Raw genomic sequence first — 13063 nt, 5'->3', positions numbered from 1 at the left:
AAGAATGAACGATGAAGAATGAACAAGGATCAATGAACGATGAAGAATGAACGATGAAGAATGAACTAGGATCAATGATCATTAAAGAATGAATGATGAAGAATAAAATATGATCAATGATCAATGAAGAATGAACGATGAAGAATGAACAAGGATCAATGATCAATGAAGAATGAACCATGAAGAATAAACAAGGATGAATGATCAATGAAGAATGAACGATGAAGAATGAACAAGGATCAATGATCAATGAAGAATGAACCATGAAGAATGAACGATGAAGAATGAACAAGGATCAATGATAAATGAAGAATGAACGATGAAGAATGAACAAGAATCAATGATAAATAAACAATGAACAATGAAGAATGAACAAGGATCAATGATCAATGAAGAATTAACGATGAAGAATGAACAAAGATCAATGATCAATGAAGAATGAACAAGGATCAATGATAAATGAAGAATGAACGATGAAGAATGAACAAGGATCAATGGTCAATGAAGAATGAACGATGAAGAATGAACAAGGATCAATGATCAATAAAGAATGAACGATGAAGAATGAACAAGGATCAATGATCAATGAAGAATGAACGATGAAGAATGAACAAGGATCAATGATCATTGAGGAATGAACGATGAACAATGAACAAGGAACAATGATCAATGAAGAATGAACGTTGAAGAATGAACAAGGATCAATGATCAATGAAGAATGAACGATGAAGAATGAACAAGGATCAATGATTAAAGAAGAATGAACGATGAAGAATGAACAAGGATCAATGATAAATGAAGAATGAACGATGAAGAATGAACAAGGATCAATGATCAATGAAGAATGAACGATGAAGAATGAACAAGGATCAATGATCAATAAAGAATGAGCTAGGATCAATGATCATTAAAGAATGAACGATGAAGAATGAACAAGGATCAATGAACGATGAAGAATGAACGATGAAGAATGAACTAGGATCAATGATCATTAAAGAATGAATGATGAAGAATAAAATAGGATCAATGATAATTGAAGAATGAACGATGAAGAATGAACAAGGATCAATGATCATTGAGGAAAGAACAATGAACAATGAACAAGGATTAATGATCAATGAAGAATGAACGATGAAGAATGAAATCGGATCAATGGTCAATGAAGAATGAACGATGAAGAATGAACAAGGATCAATGATCAATGAAGAATGAACGATGAAGAATGAACAAGGAATAATGATCAATGAAGAATGAACGATGAAGAATAAACAAGGATCAATGATAAATAAAGAATGAACGATGAAGAATGAACAAGGATCAATGATCATTGAGGAATGAACGATGAACAATGAACAAGGAACAATGATCAATGAAGAATGAACGATGAAGAATGAACAAGGATCAATGATCAATGAAGAATGAACGATGAAGAATGAACAAGGATCAATGATCAATGAAGAATGAACAAGGATCAATGATAAATGAAGAATGAACGATGAAGAATAAAAAAGGATCAATGATAAATGTAGAATGAACGATGAAGAATGAACAAGGATCAATGATCAATGAAGAATGAACGATGAAGAATAAACAAGGATCAATGATCAATGAAGAATGAACGATGAAGAATGAACAAGGATCAATGATCAATGAAGAATGAACCATGAAGAATGAACAAGGATCAATGATAAATGAAGAATGAACGATGAAGAATGAACAAGGATCAATGATCAATGAAGAATGAACAAGGATCAATGATCAATGAAGAATGAACGATGAAGAATGAACAAGGATCAATGAACGATGAAGAATGAACGATGAAGAATGAACTAGGATCAATGATCATTAAAGAATGAATGATGAAGAATAAAATATGATCAATGATCAATGAAGAATGAACGATGAAGAATGAACAAGGATCAATGATCAATGAAGAATGAACCATGAAGAATAAACAAGGATGAATGATCAATGAAGAATGAACGATGAAGAATGAACAAGGATCAATGATCAATGAAGAATGAACCATGAAGAATGAACGATGAAGAATGAACAAGGATCAATGATAAATGAAGAATGAACGATGAAGAATGAACAAGAATCAATGATAAATAAACAATGAACAATGAAGAATGAACAAGGATCAATGATCAATGAAGAATTAACGATGAAGAATGAACAAAGATCAATGATCAATGAAGAATGAACAAGGATCAATGATAAATGAAGAATGAACGATGAAGAATGAACAAGGATCAATGGTCAATGAAGAATGAACGATGAAGAATGAACAAGGATCAATGATCAATAAAGAATGAACGATGAAGAATGAACAAGGATCAATGATCAATGAAGAATGAACGATGAAGAATGAACAAGGATCAATGATCATTGAGGAATGAACGATGAACAATGAACAAGGAACAATGATCAATGAAGAATGAACGTTGAAGAATGAACAAGGATCAATGATCAATGAAGAATGAACGATGAAGAATGAACAAGGATCAATGATTAAAGAAGAATGAACGATGAAGAATGAACAAGGATCAATGATAAATGAAGAATGAACAATGAAGAATGAACAAGGATCAATGATCAATGAAGAATGAACGATGAAGAATGAACAATGATCAATGATCAATAAAGAATGAGCTAGGATCAATGATCATTAAAGAATGAACGATGAAGAATGAACAAGGATCAATGAACGATGAAGAATGAACGATGAAGAATGAACTAGGATCAATGATCATTAAAGAATGAATGATGAAGAATAAAATAGGATCAATGATAATTGAAGAATGAACGATGAAGAATGAACAAGGATCAATGATCATTGAGGAAAGAACAATGAACAATGAACAAGGATTAATGATCAATGAAGAATGAACGATGAAGAATGAAATCGGATCAATGGTCAATGAAGAATGAACGATGAAGAATGAACAAGGATCAATGATCAATGAAGAATGAACGATGAAGAATGAACAAGGAATAATGATCAATGAAGAATGAACGATGAAGAATAAACAAGGATCAATGATAAATAAAGAATGAACGATGAAGAATGAACAAGGATCAATGATCATTGAGGAATGAACGATGAACAATGAACAAGGAACAATGATCAATGAAGAATGAACGATGAAGAATGAACAAGGATCAATGATCAATGAAGAATGAACGATGAAGAATGAACAAGGATCAATGATCAATGAAGAATGAACAAGGATCAATGATAAATGAAGAATGAACGATGAAGAATGAACAAGGATCAATGATCAATGAAGAATGAACGATGAAGAATAAAAAAGGATCAATGATAAATGTAGAATGAACGATGAAGAATGAACAAGGATCAATGATCAATGAAGAATGAACGATGAAGAATAAACAAGGATCAATGATCAATGAAGAATGAACGATGAAGAATGAACAAGGATCAATGATCAATGAAGAATGAACCATGAAGAATGAACAAGGATCAATGATAAATGAAGAATGAACGATGAAGAATGAACAAGGATCAATGATCAATGAAGAATGAACAAGGATCAATGATCAATGAAGAATGAACGATGAAGAATGAACAAGGATCAATGAACGATGAAGAATGAACGATGAAGAATGAACTAGGATCAATGATCATTAAAGAATGAATGATGAAGAATAAAATATGATCAATGATCAATGAAGAATGAACGATGAAGAATGAACAAGGATCAATGATCAATGAAGAATGAACCATGAAGAATAAACAAGGATGAATGATCAATGAAGAATGAACGATGAAGAATGAACAAGGATCAATGATCAATGAAGAATGAACCATGAAGAATGAACGATGAAGAATGAACAAGGATCAATGATAAATGAAGAATGAACGATGAAGAATGAACAAGAATCAATGATAAATAAACAATGAACAATGAAGAATGAACAAGGATCAATGATCAATGAAGAATTAACGATGAAGAATGAACAAAGATCAATGATCAATGAAGAATGAACAAGGATCAATGATAAATGAAGAATGAACGATGAAGAATGAACAAGGATCAATGGTCAATGAAGAATGAACGATGAAGAATGAACAAGGATCAATGATCAATAAAGAATGAACGATGAAGAATGAACAAGGATCAATGATCAATGAAGAATGAACGATGAAGAATGAACAAGGATCAATGATCATTGAGGAATGAACGATGAACAATGAACAAGGAACAATGATCAATGAAGAATGAACGTTGAAGAATGAACAAGGATCAATGATCAATGAAGAATGAACGATGAAGAATGAACAAGGATCAATGATTAAAGAAGAATGAACGATGAAGAATGAACAAGGATCAATGATAAATGAAGAATGAACGATGAAGAATGAACAAGGATCAATGATCAATGAAGAATGAACGATGAAGAATAAACAAGGATCAATGATCAATAAAGAATGAGCTAGGATCAATGATCATTAAAGAATGAACGATGAAGAATGAACAAGGATCAATGAACGATGAAGAATGAACGATGAAGAATGAACTAGGATCAATGATCATTAAAGAATGAATGATGAAGAATAAAATATGATCAATGATCAATGAAGAATGAACGATGAAGAATGAACAAGGATCAATGATCAATGAAGAATGAACCATGAAGAATAAACAAGGATGAATGATCAATGAAGAATGAACGATGAAGAATGAACAAGGATCAATGATCAATGAAGAATGAACCATGAAGAATGAACGATGAAGAATGAACAAGGATCAATGATATATGAAGAATGAACGATGAAGAATGAACAAGAATCAATGATAAATAAACAATGAACAATGAAGAATGAACAAGGATCAATGATCAATGAAGAATTAACGATGAAGAATGAACAAAGATCAATGATCAATGAAGAATGAACAAGGATCAATGATAAATGAAGAATGAACGATGAAGAATGAACAAGGATCAATGATCAATGAAGAATGAACGATGAAGAATAAACAAGGATCAATGATCAATGAAGAATGAACGATGAAGAATGAACAAGGATCAATGATCATTGAGGAATGAACGATGAACAATGAACAAGGAACAATGATCAATGAAGAATGAACGTTGAAGAATGAACAAGGATCAATGATCAATGAAGAATGAACGATGAAGAATGAACAAGGATCAATGATTAAAGAAGAATGAACGATGAAGAATGAACAAGGATCAATGATAAATGAAGAATGAACGATGAAGAATGAACAAGGATCAATGATCAATGAAGAATGAACGATGAAGAATGAACAAGGATCAATGATCAATAAAGAATGAGCTAGGATCAATGATCATTAAAGAATGAACGATGAAGAATGAACAAGGATCAATGAACGGTGAAGAATGAACGATGAAGAATGAACTAGGATCAATGATCATTAAAGAATGAATGATGAAGAATAAAATAGGATCAATGATAATTGAAGAATGAACGATGAAGAATGAACAAGGATCAATGATCATTGAGGAAAGAACAATGAACAATGAACAAGGATTAATGATCAATGAAGAATGAACGATGAAGAATGAAATCGGATCAATGGTCAATGAAGAATGAACGATGAAGAATGAACAAGGATCAATGATCAATGAAGAATGAACGATGAAGAATGAACAAGGAATAATGATCAATGAAGAATGAACGATGAAGAATAAACGAGGATCAATGATAAATAAAGAATGAACGATGAAGAATGAACAAGGATCAATGATCATTGAGGAATGAACGATGAACAATGAACAAGGAACAATGATCAATGAAGAATGAACGATGAAGAATGAACAAGGATCAATGATCAATGAAGAATGAACGATGAAGAATGAACAAGGATCAATGATCAATGAAGAATGAACAAGGATCAATGATAAATGAAGAATGAACGATGAAGAATAAAAAAGGATCAATGATAAATGTAGAATGAACGATGAAGAATGAACAAGGATCAATGATCAATGAAGAATGAACGATGAAGAATAAACAAGGATCAATGATCAATGAAGAATGAACGATGAAGAATGAACAAGGATCAATGATCAATGAAGAATGAACCATGAAGAATGAACAAGGATCAATGATAAATGAAGAATGAACGATGAAGAATGAACAAGGATGAATGATCAATGAAGAATGAACGATGAAGAATGAACAAGGATCAATGATCATTGAGGAATGAACGATGAACAATGAACAAGGAACAATGATCAATGAAGAATGAACGATGAAGAATGAACAAGGATCAATGATCAATGAAGAATGAACGATGAAGAATGAACAAGGATCAATGATCAATGAAGAATGAACAAGGATCAATGATAAATGAAGAATGAACGATGAAGAATAAAAAAGGATCAATGATAAATGTAGAATGAACGATGAAGAATGAACAAGGATCAATGATCAATGAAGAATGAACGATGAAGAATAAACAAGGATCAATGATCAATGAAGAATGAACGATGAAGAATGAACAAGGATCAATGATCAATGAAGAATGAACCATGAAGAATGAACAAGGATCAATGATAAATGAAGAATGAACGATGAAGAATGAACAAGGATCAATGATCAATGAAGAATGAACAAGGATCAATGATCAATGAAGAATGAACGATGAAGAATGAACAAGGATCAATGAACGATGAAGAATGAACGATGAAGAATGAACGATGAAGAATGAACTAGGATCAATGATCATTAAAGAATGAATGATGAAGAATAAAATATGATCAATGATCAATGAAGAATGAACGATGAAGAATGAACAAGGATCAATGATCAATGAAGAATGAACCATGAAGAATAAACAAGGATGAATGATCAATGAAGAATGAACGATGAAGAATGAACAAGGATCAATGATCAATGAAGAATGAACCATGAAGAATGAACAAGGATGAATGATCAATGAAGAATGAACGATGAAGAATGAACAAGAATCAATGATAAATAAACAATGAACAATGAAGAATGAACAAGGATCAATGATCAATGAAGAATTAACGATGAAGAATGAACAAAGATCAATGATCAATGAAGAATGAACAAGGATCAATGATAAATGAAGAATGAACGATGAAGAATGAACAAGGATCAATGGTCAATGAAGAATGAACAAGGATCAATGATCAATAAAGAATGAACGATGAAGAATGAACAAGGATCAATGATCAATGAAGAATGAACGATGAAGAATGAACAAGGATCAATGATCATTGAGGAATGAACGATGAACAATGAACAAGGAACAATGATCAATGAAGAATGAACGTTGAAGAATGAACAAGGATCAATGATCAATGAAGAATGAACGATGAAGAATGAACAAGGATCAATGATTAAAGAAGAATGAACGATGAAGAATGAACAAGGATCAATGATAAATGAAGAATGAACGATGAAGAATGAACAAGGATCAATGATCAATGAAGAATGAACGATGAAGAATGAACAATGATCAATGATCAATAAAGAATGAGCTAGGATCAATGATCATTAAAGAATGAACGATGAAGAATGAACAAGGATCAATGAACGATGAAGAATGAACGATGAAGAATGAACTAGGATCAATGATCATTAAAGAATGAATGATGAAGAATAAAATAGGATCAATGATAATTGAAGAATGAACGATGAAGAATGAACAAGGATGAATGATCATTGAGGAAAGAACAATGAACAATGAACAAGGATTAATGATCAATGAAGAATGAACGATGAAGAATGAAATCGGATCAATGGTCAATGAAGAATGAACGATGAAGAATGAACACAAATCAATGATCAATGAAGAATGAACGATGAAGAATGAATAAGGAATAATGATCAATGAAGAATGAACGATGAAGAATAAACAAGGATCAATGATAAATAAAGAATGAACGATGAAGAATGAACAAGGATCAATGATCATTGAGGAATGAACGATGAACAATGAACAAGGAACAATGATCAATGAAGAATGAACGATGAAGAATGAACAAGGATCAATGATCAATGAAGAATGAACGATGAAGAATGAACAAGGATCAATGATCAATGAAGAATGAACAAGGATCAATGATAAATGAAGAATGAACGATGAAGAATGAACAAGGATCAATGATCAATGAAGAATGAACGATGAAGAATAAAAAAGGATCAATGATAAATGTAGAATGAACGATGAAGAATGAACAAGGATCAATGATCAATGAAGAATGAACGATGAAGAATAAACAAGGATCAATGATCAATGAAGAATGAACGATGAAGAATGAACAAGGATCAATGATCAATGAAGAATGAACCATGAAGAATGAACAAGGATCAATGATAAATGAAGAATGAACGATGAAGAATGAACAAGGATCAATGATCAATGAAGAATGAACAAGGATCAATGATCAATGAAGAATGAACGATGAAGAATGAACAAGGATCAATGAACGATGAAGAATGAACTAGGATCAATGATCATTAAAGAATGAATGATGAAGAATAAAATATGATCAATGATCAATGAAGAATGAACGATGAAGAATGAACAAGGATCAATGATCAATGAAGAATGAACGATGAAGAATAAACAAGGATGAATGATCAATGAAGAATGAACGATGAAGAATGAACAAGGATCAATGATCAATGAAGAATGAACCATGAAGAATGAACGATGAAGAATGAACAAGGATCAATGATAAATGTAGAATGAACGATGAAGAATGAACAAGAATCAATGATAAATAAACAATGAACAATGAAGAATGAACAAGGATCAATGATCAATGAAGAATTAACGATGAAGAATGAACAAAGATCAATGATCAATGAAGAATGAACAAGGATCAATGATAAATGAAGAATGAACGATGAAGAATGAACAAGGATCAATGATCAATAAAGAATGAACGATGAAGAATGAACAAGGATCAATGATCAATGAAGAATGAACGATGAAGAATGAACAAGGATCAATGATCATTGAGGAATGAACGATGAACAATGAACAAGGAACAATGATCAATGAAGAATGAACGTTGAAGAATGAACAAGGATCAATGATCAATGAAGAATGAACGATGAAGAATCAACAAGGATCAATGAACGATGAAGAATGAACGATGAAGAATGAACTAGGATCAATGATCATTAAAGAATGAATGATGAAGAATAAAATATGATCAATGATCAATGAAGAATGAACAAGGATCAATGATCAATGAAGAATGAACGATGAAGAATAAACAAGGATGAATGATCAATGAAGAATGAACGATGAAGAATGAACAAGGATCAATGATCAATGAAGAATGAACCATGAAGAATGAACGATGAAGAATGAACAAGGATCAATGATAAATGAAGAATGAACGATGAAGAATGAACAAGAATCAATGATAAATAAACAATGAACAATGAAGAATGAACAAGGATCAATGATCAATGAAGAATTAACGATGAAGAATGAACAAAGATCAATGATCAATGAAGAATGAACAAGGATCAATGATAAATGAAGAATGAACGATGAAGAATGAACAAGGATCAATGATCAATGAAGAATGAACGATGAAGAATGAACAAGGATCAATGATCAATAAAGAATGAACGATGAAGAATGAACAAGGATCAATGATCAATGAAGAATGAACGATGAAGAATGAACAAGGATCAATGATCATTGAGGAATGAACGATGAACAATGAACAAGGAACAATGATCAATGAAGAATGAACGTTGAAGAATGAACAAGGATCAATGATCAATGAAGAATGAACGATGAAGAATGAACAAGGATCAATGATTAAAGAAGAATGAACGATGAAGAATGAACAAGGATCAATGATAAATGAAGAATGAACGATGAAGAATGAACAAGGATCAATGATCAATGAAGAATGAACGATGAAGAATGAACAATGATCAATGATCAATAAAGAATGAGCTAGGATCAATGATCATTAAAGAATGAACGATGAAGAATGAACAAGGATCAATGAACGATGAAGAATGAACGATGAAGAATCAACTAGGATCAATGATCATTAAAGAATGAATGATGAAGAATAAAATAGGATCAATGATAATTGAAGAATGAACGATGAAGAATGAACAAGGATGAATGATCATTGAGGAAAGAACAATGAACAATGAACAAGGATTAATGATCAATGAAGAATGAACGATGAAGAATGAAATCGGATCAATGGTCAATGAAGAATGAACGATGAAGAATGAACACAAATCAATGATCAATGAAGAATGAACGATGAAGAATGAATAAGGAATAATGATCAATGAAGAATGAACGATGAAGAATAAACAAGGATCAATGATAAATAAAGAATGAACGATGAAGAATGAACAAGGATCAATGATCATTGAGGAATGAACGATGAACAATGAACAAGGAACAATGATCAATGAAGAATGAACGATGAAGAATGAACAAGGATCAATGATCAATGAAGAATGAACGATGAAGAATGAACAAGGATCAATGATCAATGAAGAATGAACAAGGATCAATGATAAATGAAGAATGAACGATGAAGAATGAACAAGGATCAATGATCAATGAAGAATGAACGATGAAGAATAAAAAAGGATCAATGATAAATGTAGAATGAACGATGAAGAATGAACAAGGATCAATGATCAATGAAGAATGAACGATGAAGAATAAACAAGGATCAATGATCAATGAAGAATGAACGATGAAGAATGAACAAGGATCAATGATCAATGAAGAATGAACCATGAAGAATGAACAAGGATCAATGATAAATGAAGAATGAACGATGAAGAATGAACAAGGATCAATGATCAATGAAGAATGAACGATGAAGAATAAAAAAGGATCAATGATAAATGTAGAATGAACGATGAAGAATGAACAAGGATCAATGATCAATGAAGAATGAACGATGAAGAATAAACAAGGATCAATGATCAATGAAGAATGAACGATGAAGAATGAACAAGGATCAATGATCAATGAAGAATGAACCATGAAGAATGAACAAGGATCAATGATAAATGAAGAATGAACGATGAAGAATGAACAAGGATCAATGATCAATGAAGAATGAACAAGGATCAATGATCAATGAAGAATGAACGATGAAGAATGAACAAGGATCAATGAACGATGAAGAATGAACTAGGATCAATGATCATTAAAGAATGAATGATGAAGAATAAAATATGATCAATGATCAATGAAGAATGAACGATGAAGAATGAACAAGGATCAATGATCAATGAAGAATGAACGATGAAGAATAAACAAGGATGAATGATCAATGAAGAATGAACGATGAAGAATGAACAAGGATCAATGATCAATGAAGAATGAACCATGAAGAATGAACGATGAAGAATGAACAAGGATCAATGATAAATGAAGAATGAACGATGAAGAATGAACAAGAATCAATGATAAATAAACAATGAACAATGAAGAATGAACAAGGATCAATGATCAATGAAGAATTAACGATGAAGAATGAACAAAGATCAATGATCAATGAAGAATGAACAAGGATCAATGATAAATGAAGAATGAACGATGAAGAATGAACAAGGATCAATGATCAATAAAGAATGAACGATGAAGAATGAACAAGGATCAATGATCAATGAAGAATGAACGATGAAGAATGAACAAGGATCAATGATCATTGAGGAATGAACGATGAACAATGAACAAGAAACAATGATCAATGAAGAATGAACGTTGAAGAATGAACAAGGATCAATGATCAATGAAGAATGAACGATGAAGAATCAACAAGGATCAATGAACGATGAAGAATGAACGATGAAGAATGAACTAGGATCAATGATCATTAAAGAATGAATGATGAAGAATAAAATATGATCAATGATCAATGAAGAATGAACAAGGATCAATGATCAATGAAGAATGAACGATGAAGAATAAACAAGGATGAATGATCAATGAAGAATGAACGATGAAGAATGAACAAGGATCAATGATCAATGAAGAATGAACCATGAAGAATGAACGATGAAGAATGAACAAGGATCAATGATAAATGAAGAATGAACGATGAAGAATGAACAAGAATCAATGATAAATAAACAATGAACAATGAAGAATGAACAAGGATCAATGATCAATGAAGAATTAACGATGAAGAATGAACAAAGATCAATGATCAATGAAGAATGAACAAGGATCAATGATAAATGAAGAATGAACGATGAAGAATGAACAAGGATCAATGATCAATGAAGAATGAACGATGAAGAATGAACAAGGATCAATGATCAATAAAGAATGAACGATGAAGAATGAACAAGGATCAATGATCAATGAAGAATGAACGATGAAGAATGAACAAGGATCAATGATAAATGAAGAATGAACGATGAAGAATGAACAAGGATCAATGATCAATGAAGAATGAACAAGGATCAATGATCAATGAAGAATGAACGATGAAGAATGAACAAGGATCAATGAACGATGAAGAATGAACTAGGATCAATGATCATTAAAGAATGAATGATGAAGAATAAAATATGATCAATGATAAATGAAGAATGAACGATGAAGAATGAACAAGGATCAATGATCAATGAAGAATGAACGATGAAGAATGAACAATGATCAATGATCAATAAAGAATGAGCTAGGATCAATGATCATTAAAGAATGAACGATGAAGAATGAACAAGGATCAATGAACGATGAAGAATGAACGATGAAGAATGAACTAGGATCAATGATCATTAAAGAATGAATGATGAAGAATAAAATAGGATCAATGATAATTGAAGAATGAACGATGAAGAATGAACAAGGATCAATGATCATTGAGGAAAGAACAATGAACAATGAACAAGGATTAATGATCAATGAAGAATGAACGATGAAGAATGAAATCGGATCAATGGTCAATGAAGAATGAACGATGAAGAATGAACAAGGATCAATGATCAATGAAGAATGAACGATGAAGAATGAACAAGGAATAATGATCAATGAAGAATGAACGATGA

The sequence above is a fragment of the Amaranthus tricolor genome, chromosome 6 (assembly GCF_026212465.1).
Source record: "Amaranthus tricolor cultivar Red isolate AtriRed21 chromosome 6, ASM2621246v1, whole genome shotgun sequence".
Lineage (NCBI taxonomy): Eukaryota > Viridiplantae > Streptophyta > Magnoliopsida > Caryophyllales > Amaranthaceae > Amaranthus > Amaranthus tricolor.
This window is presented reverse-complemented; position numbering follows the sequence as displayed.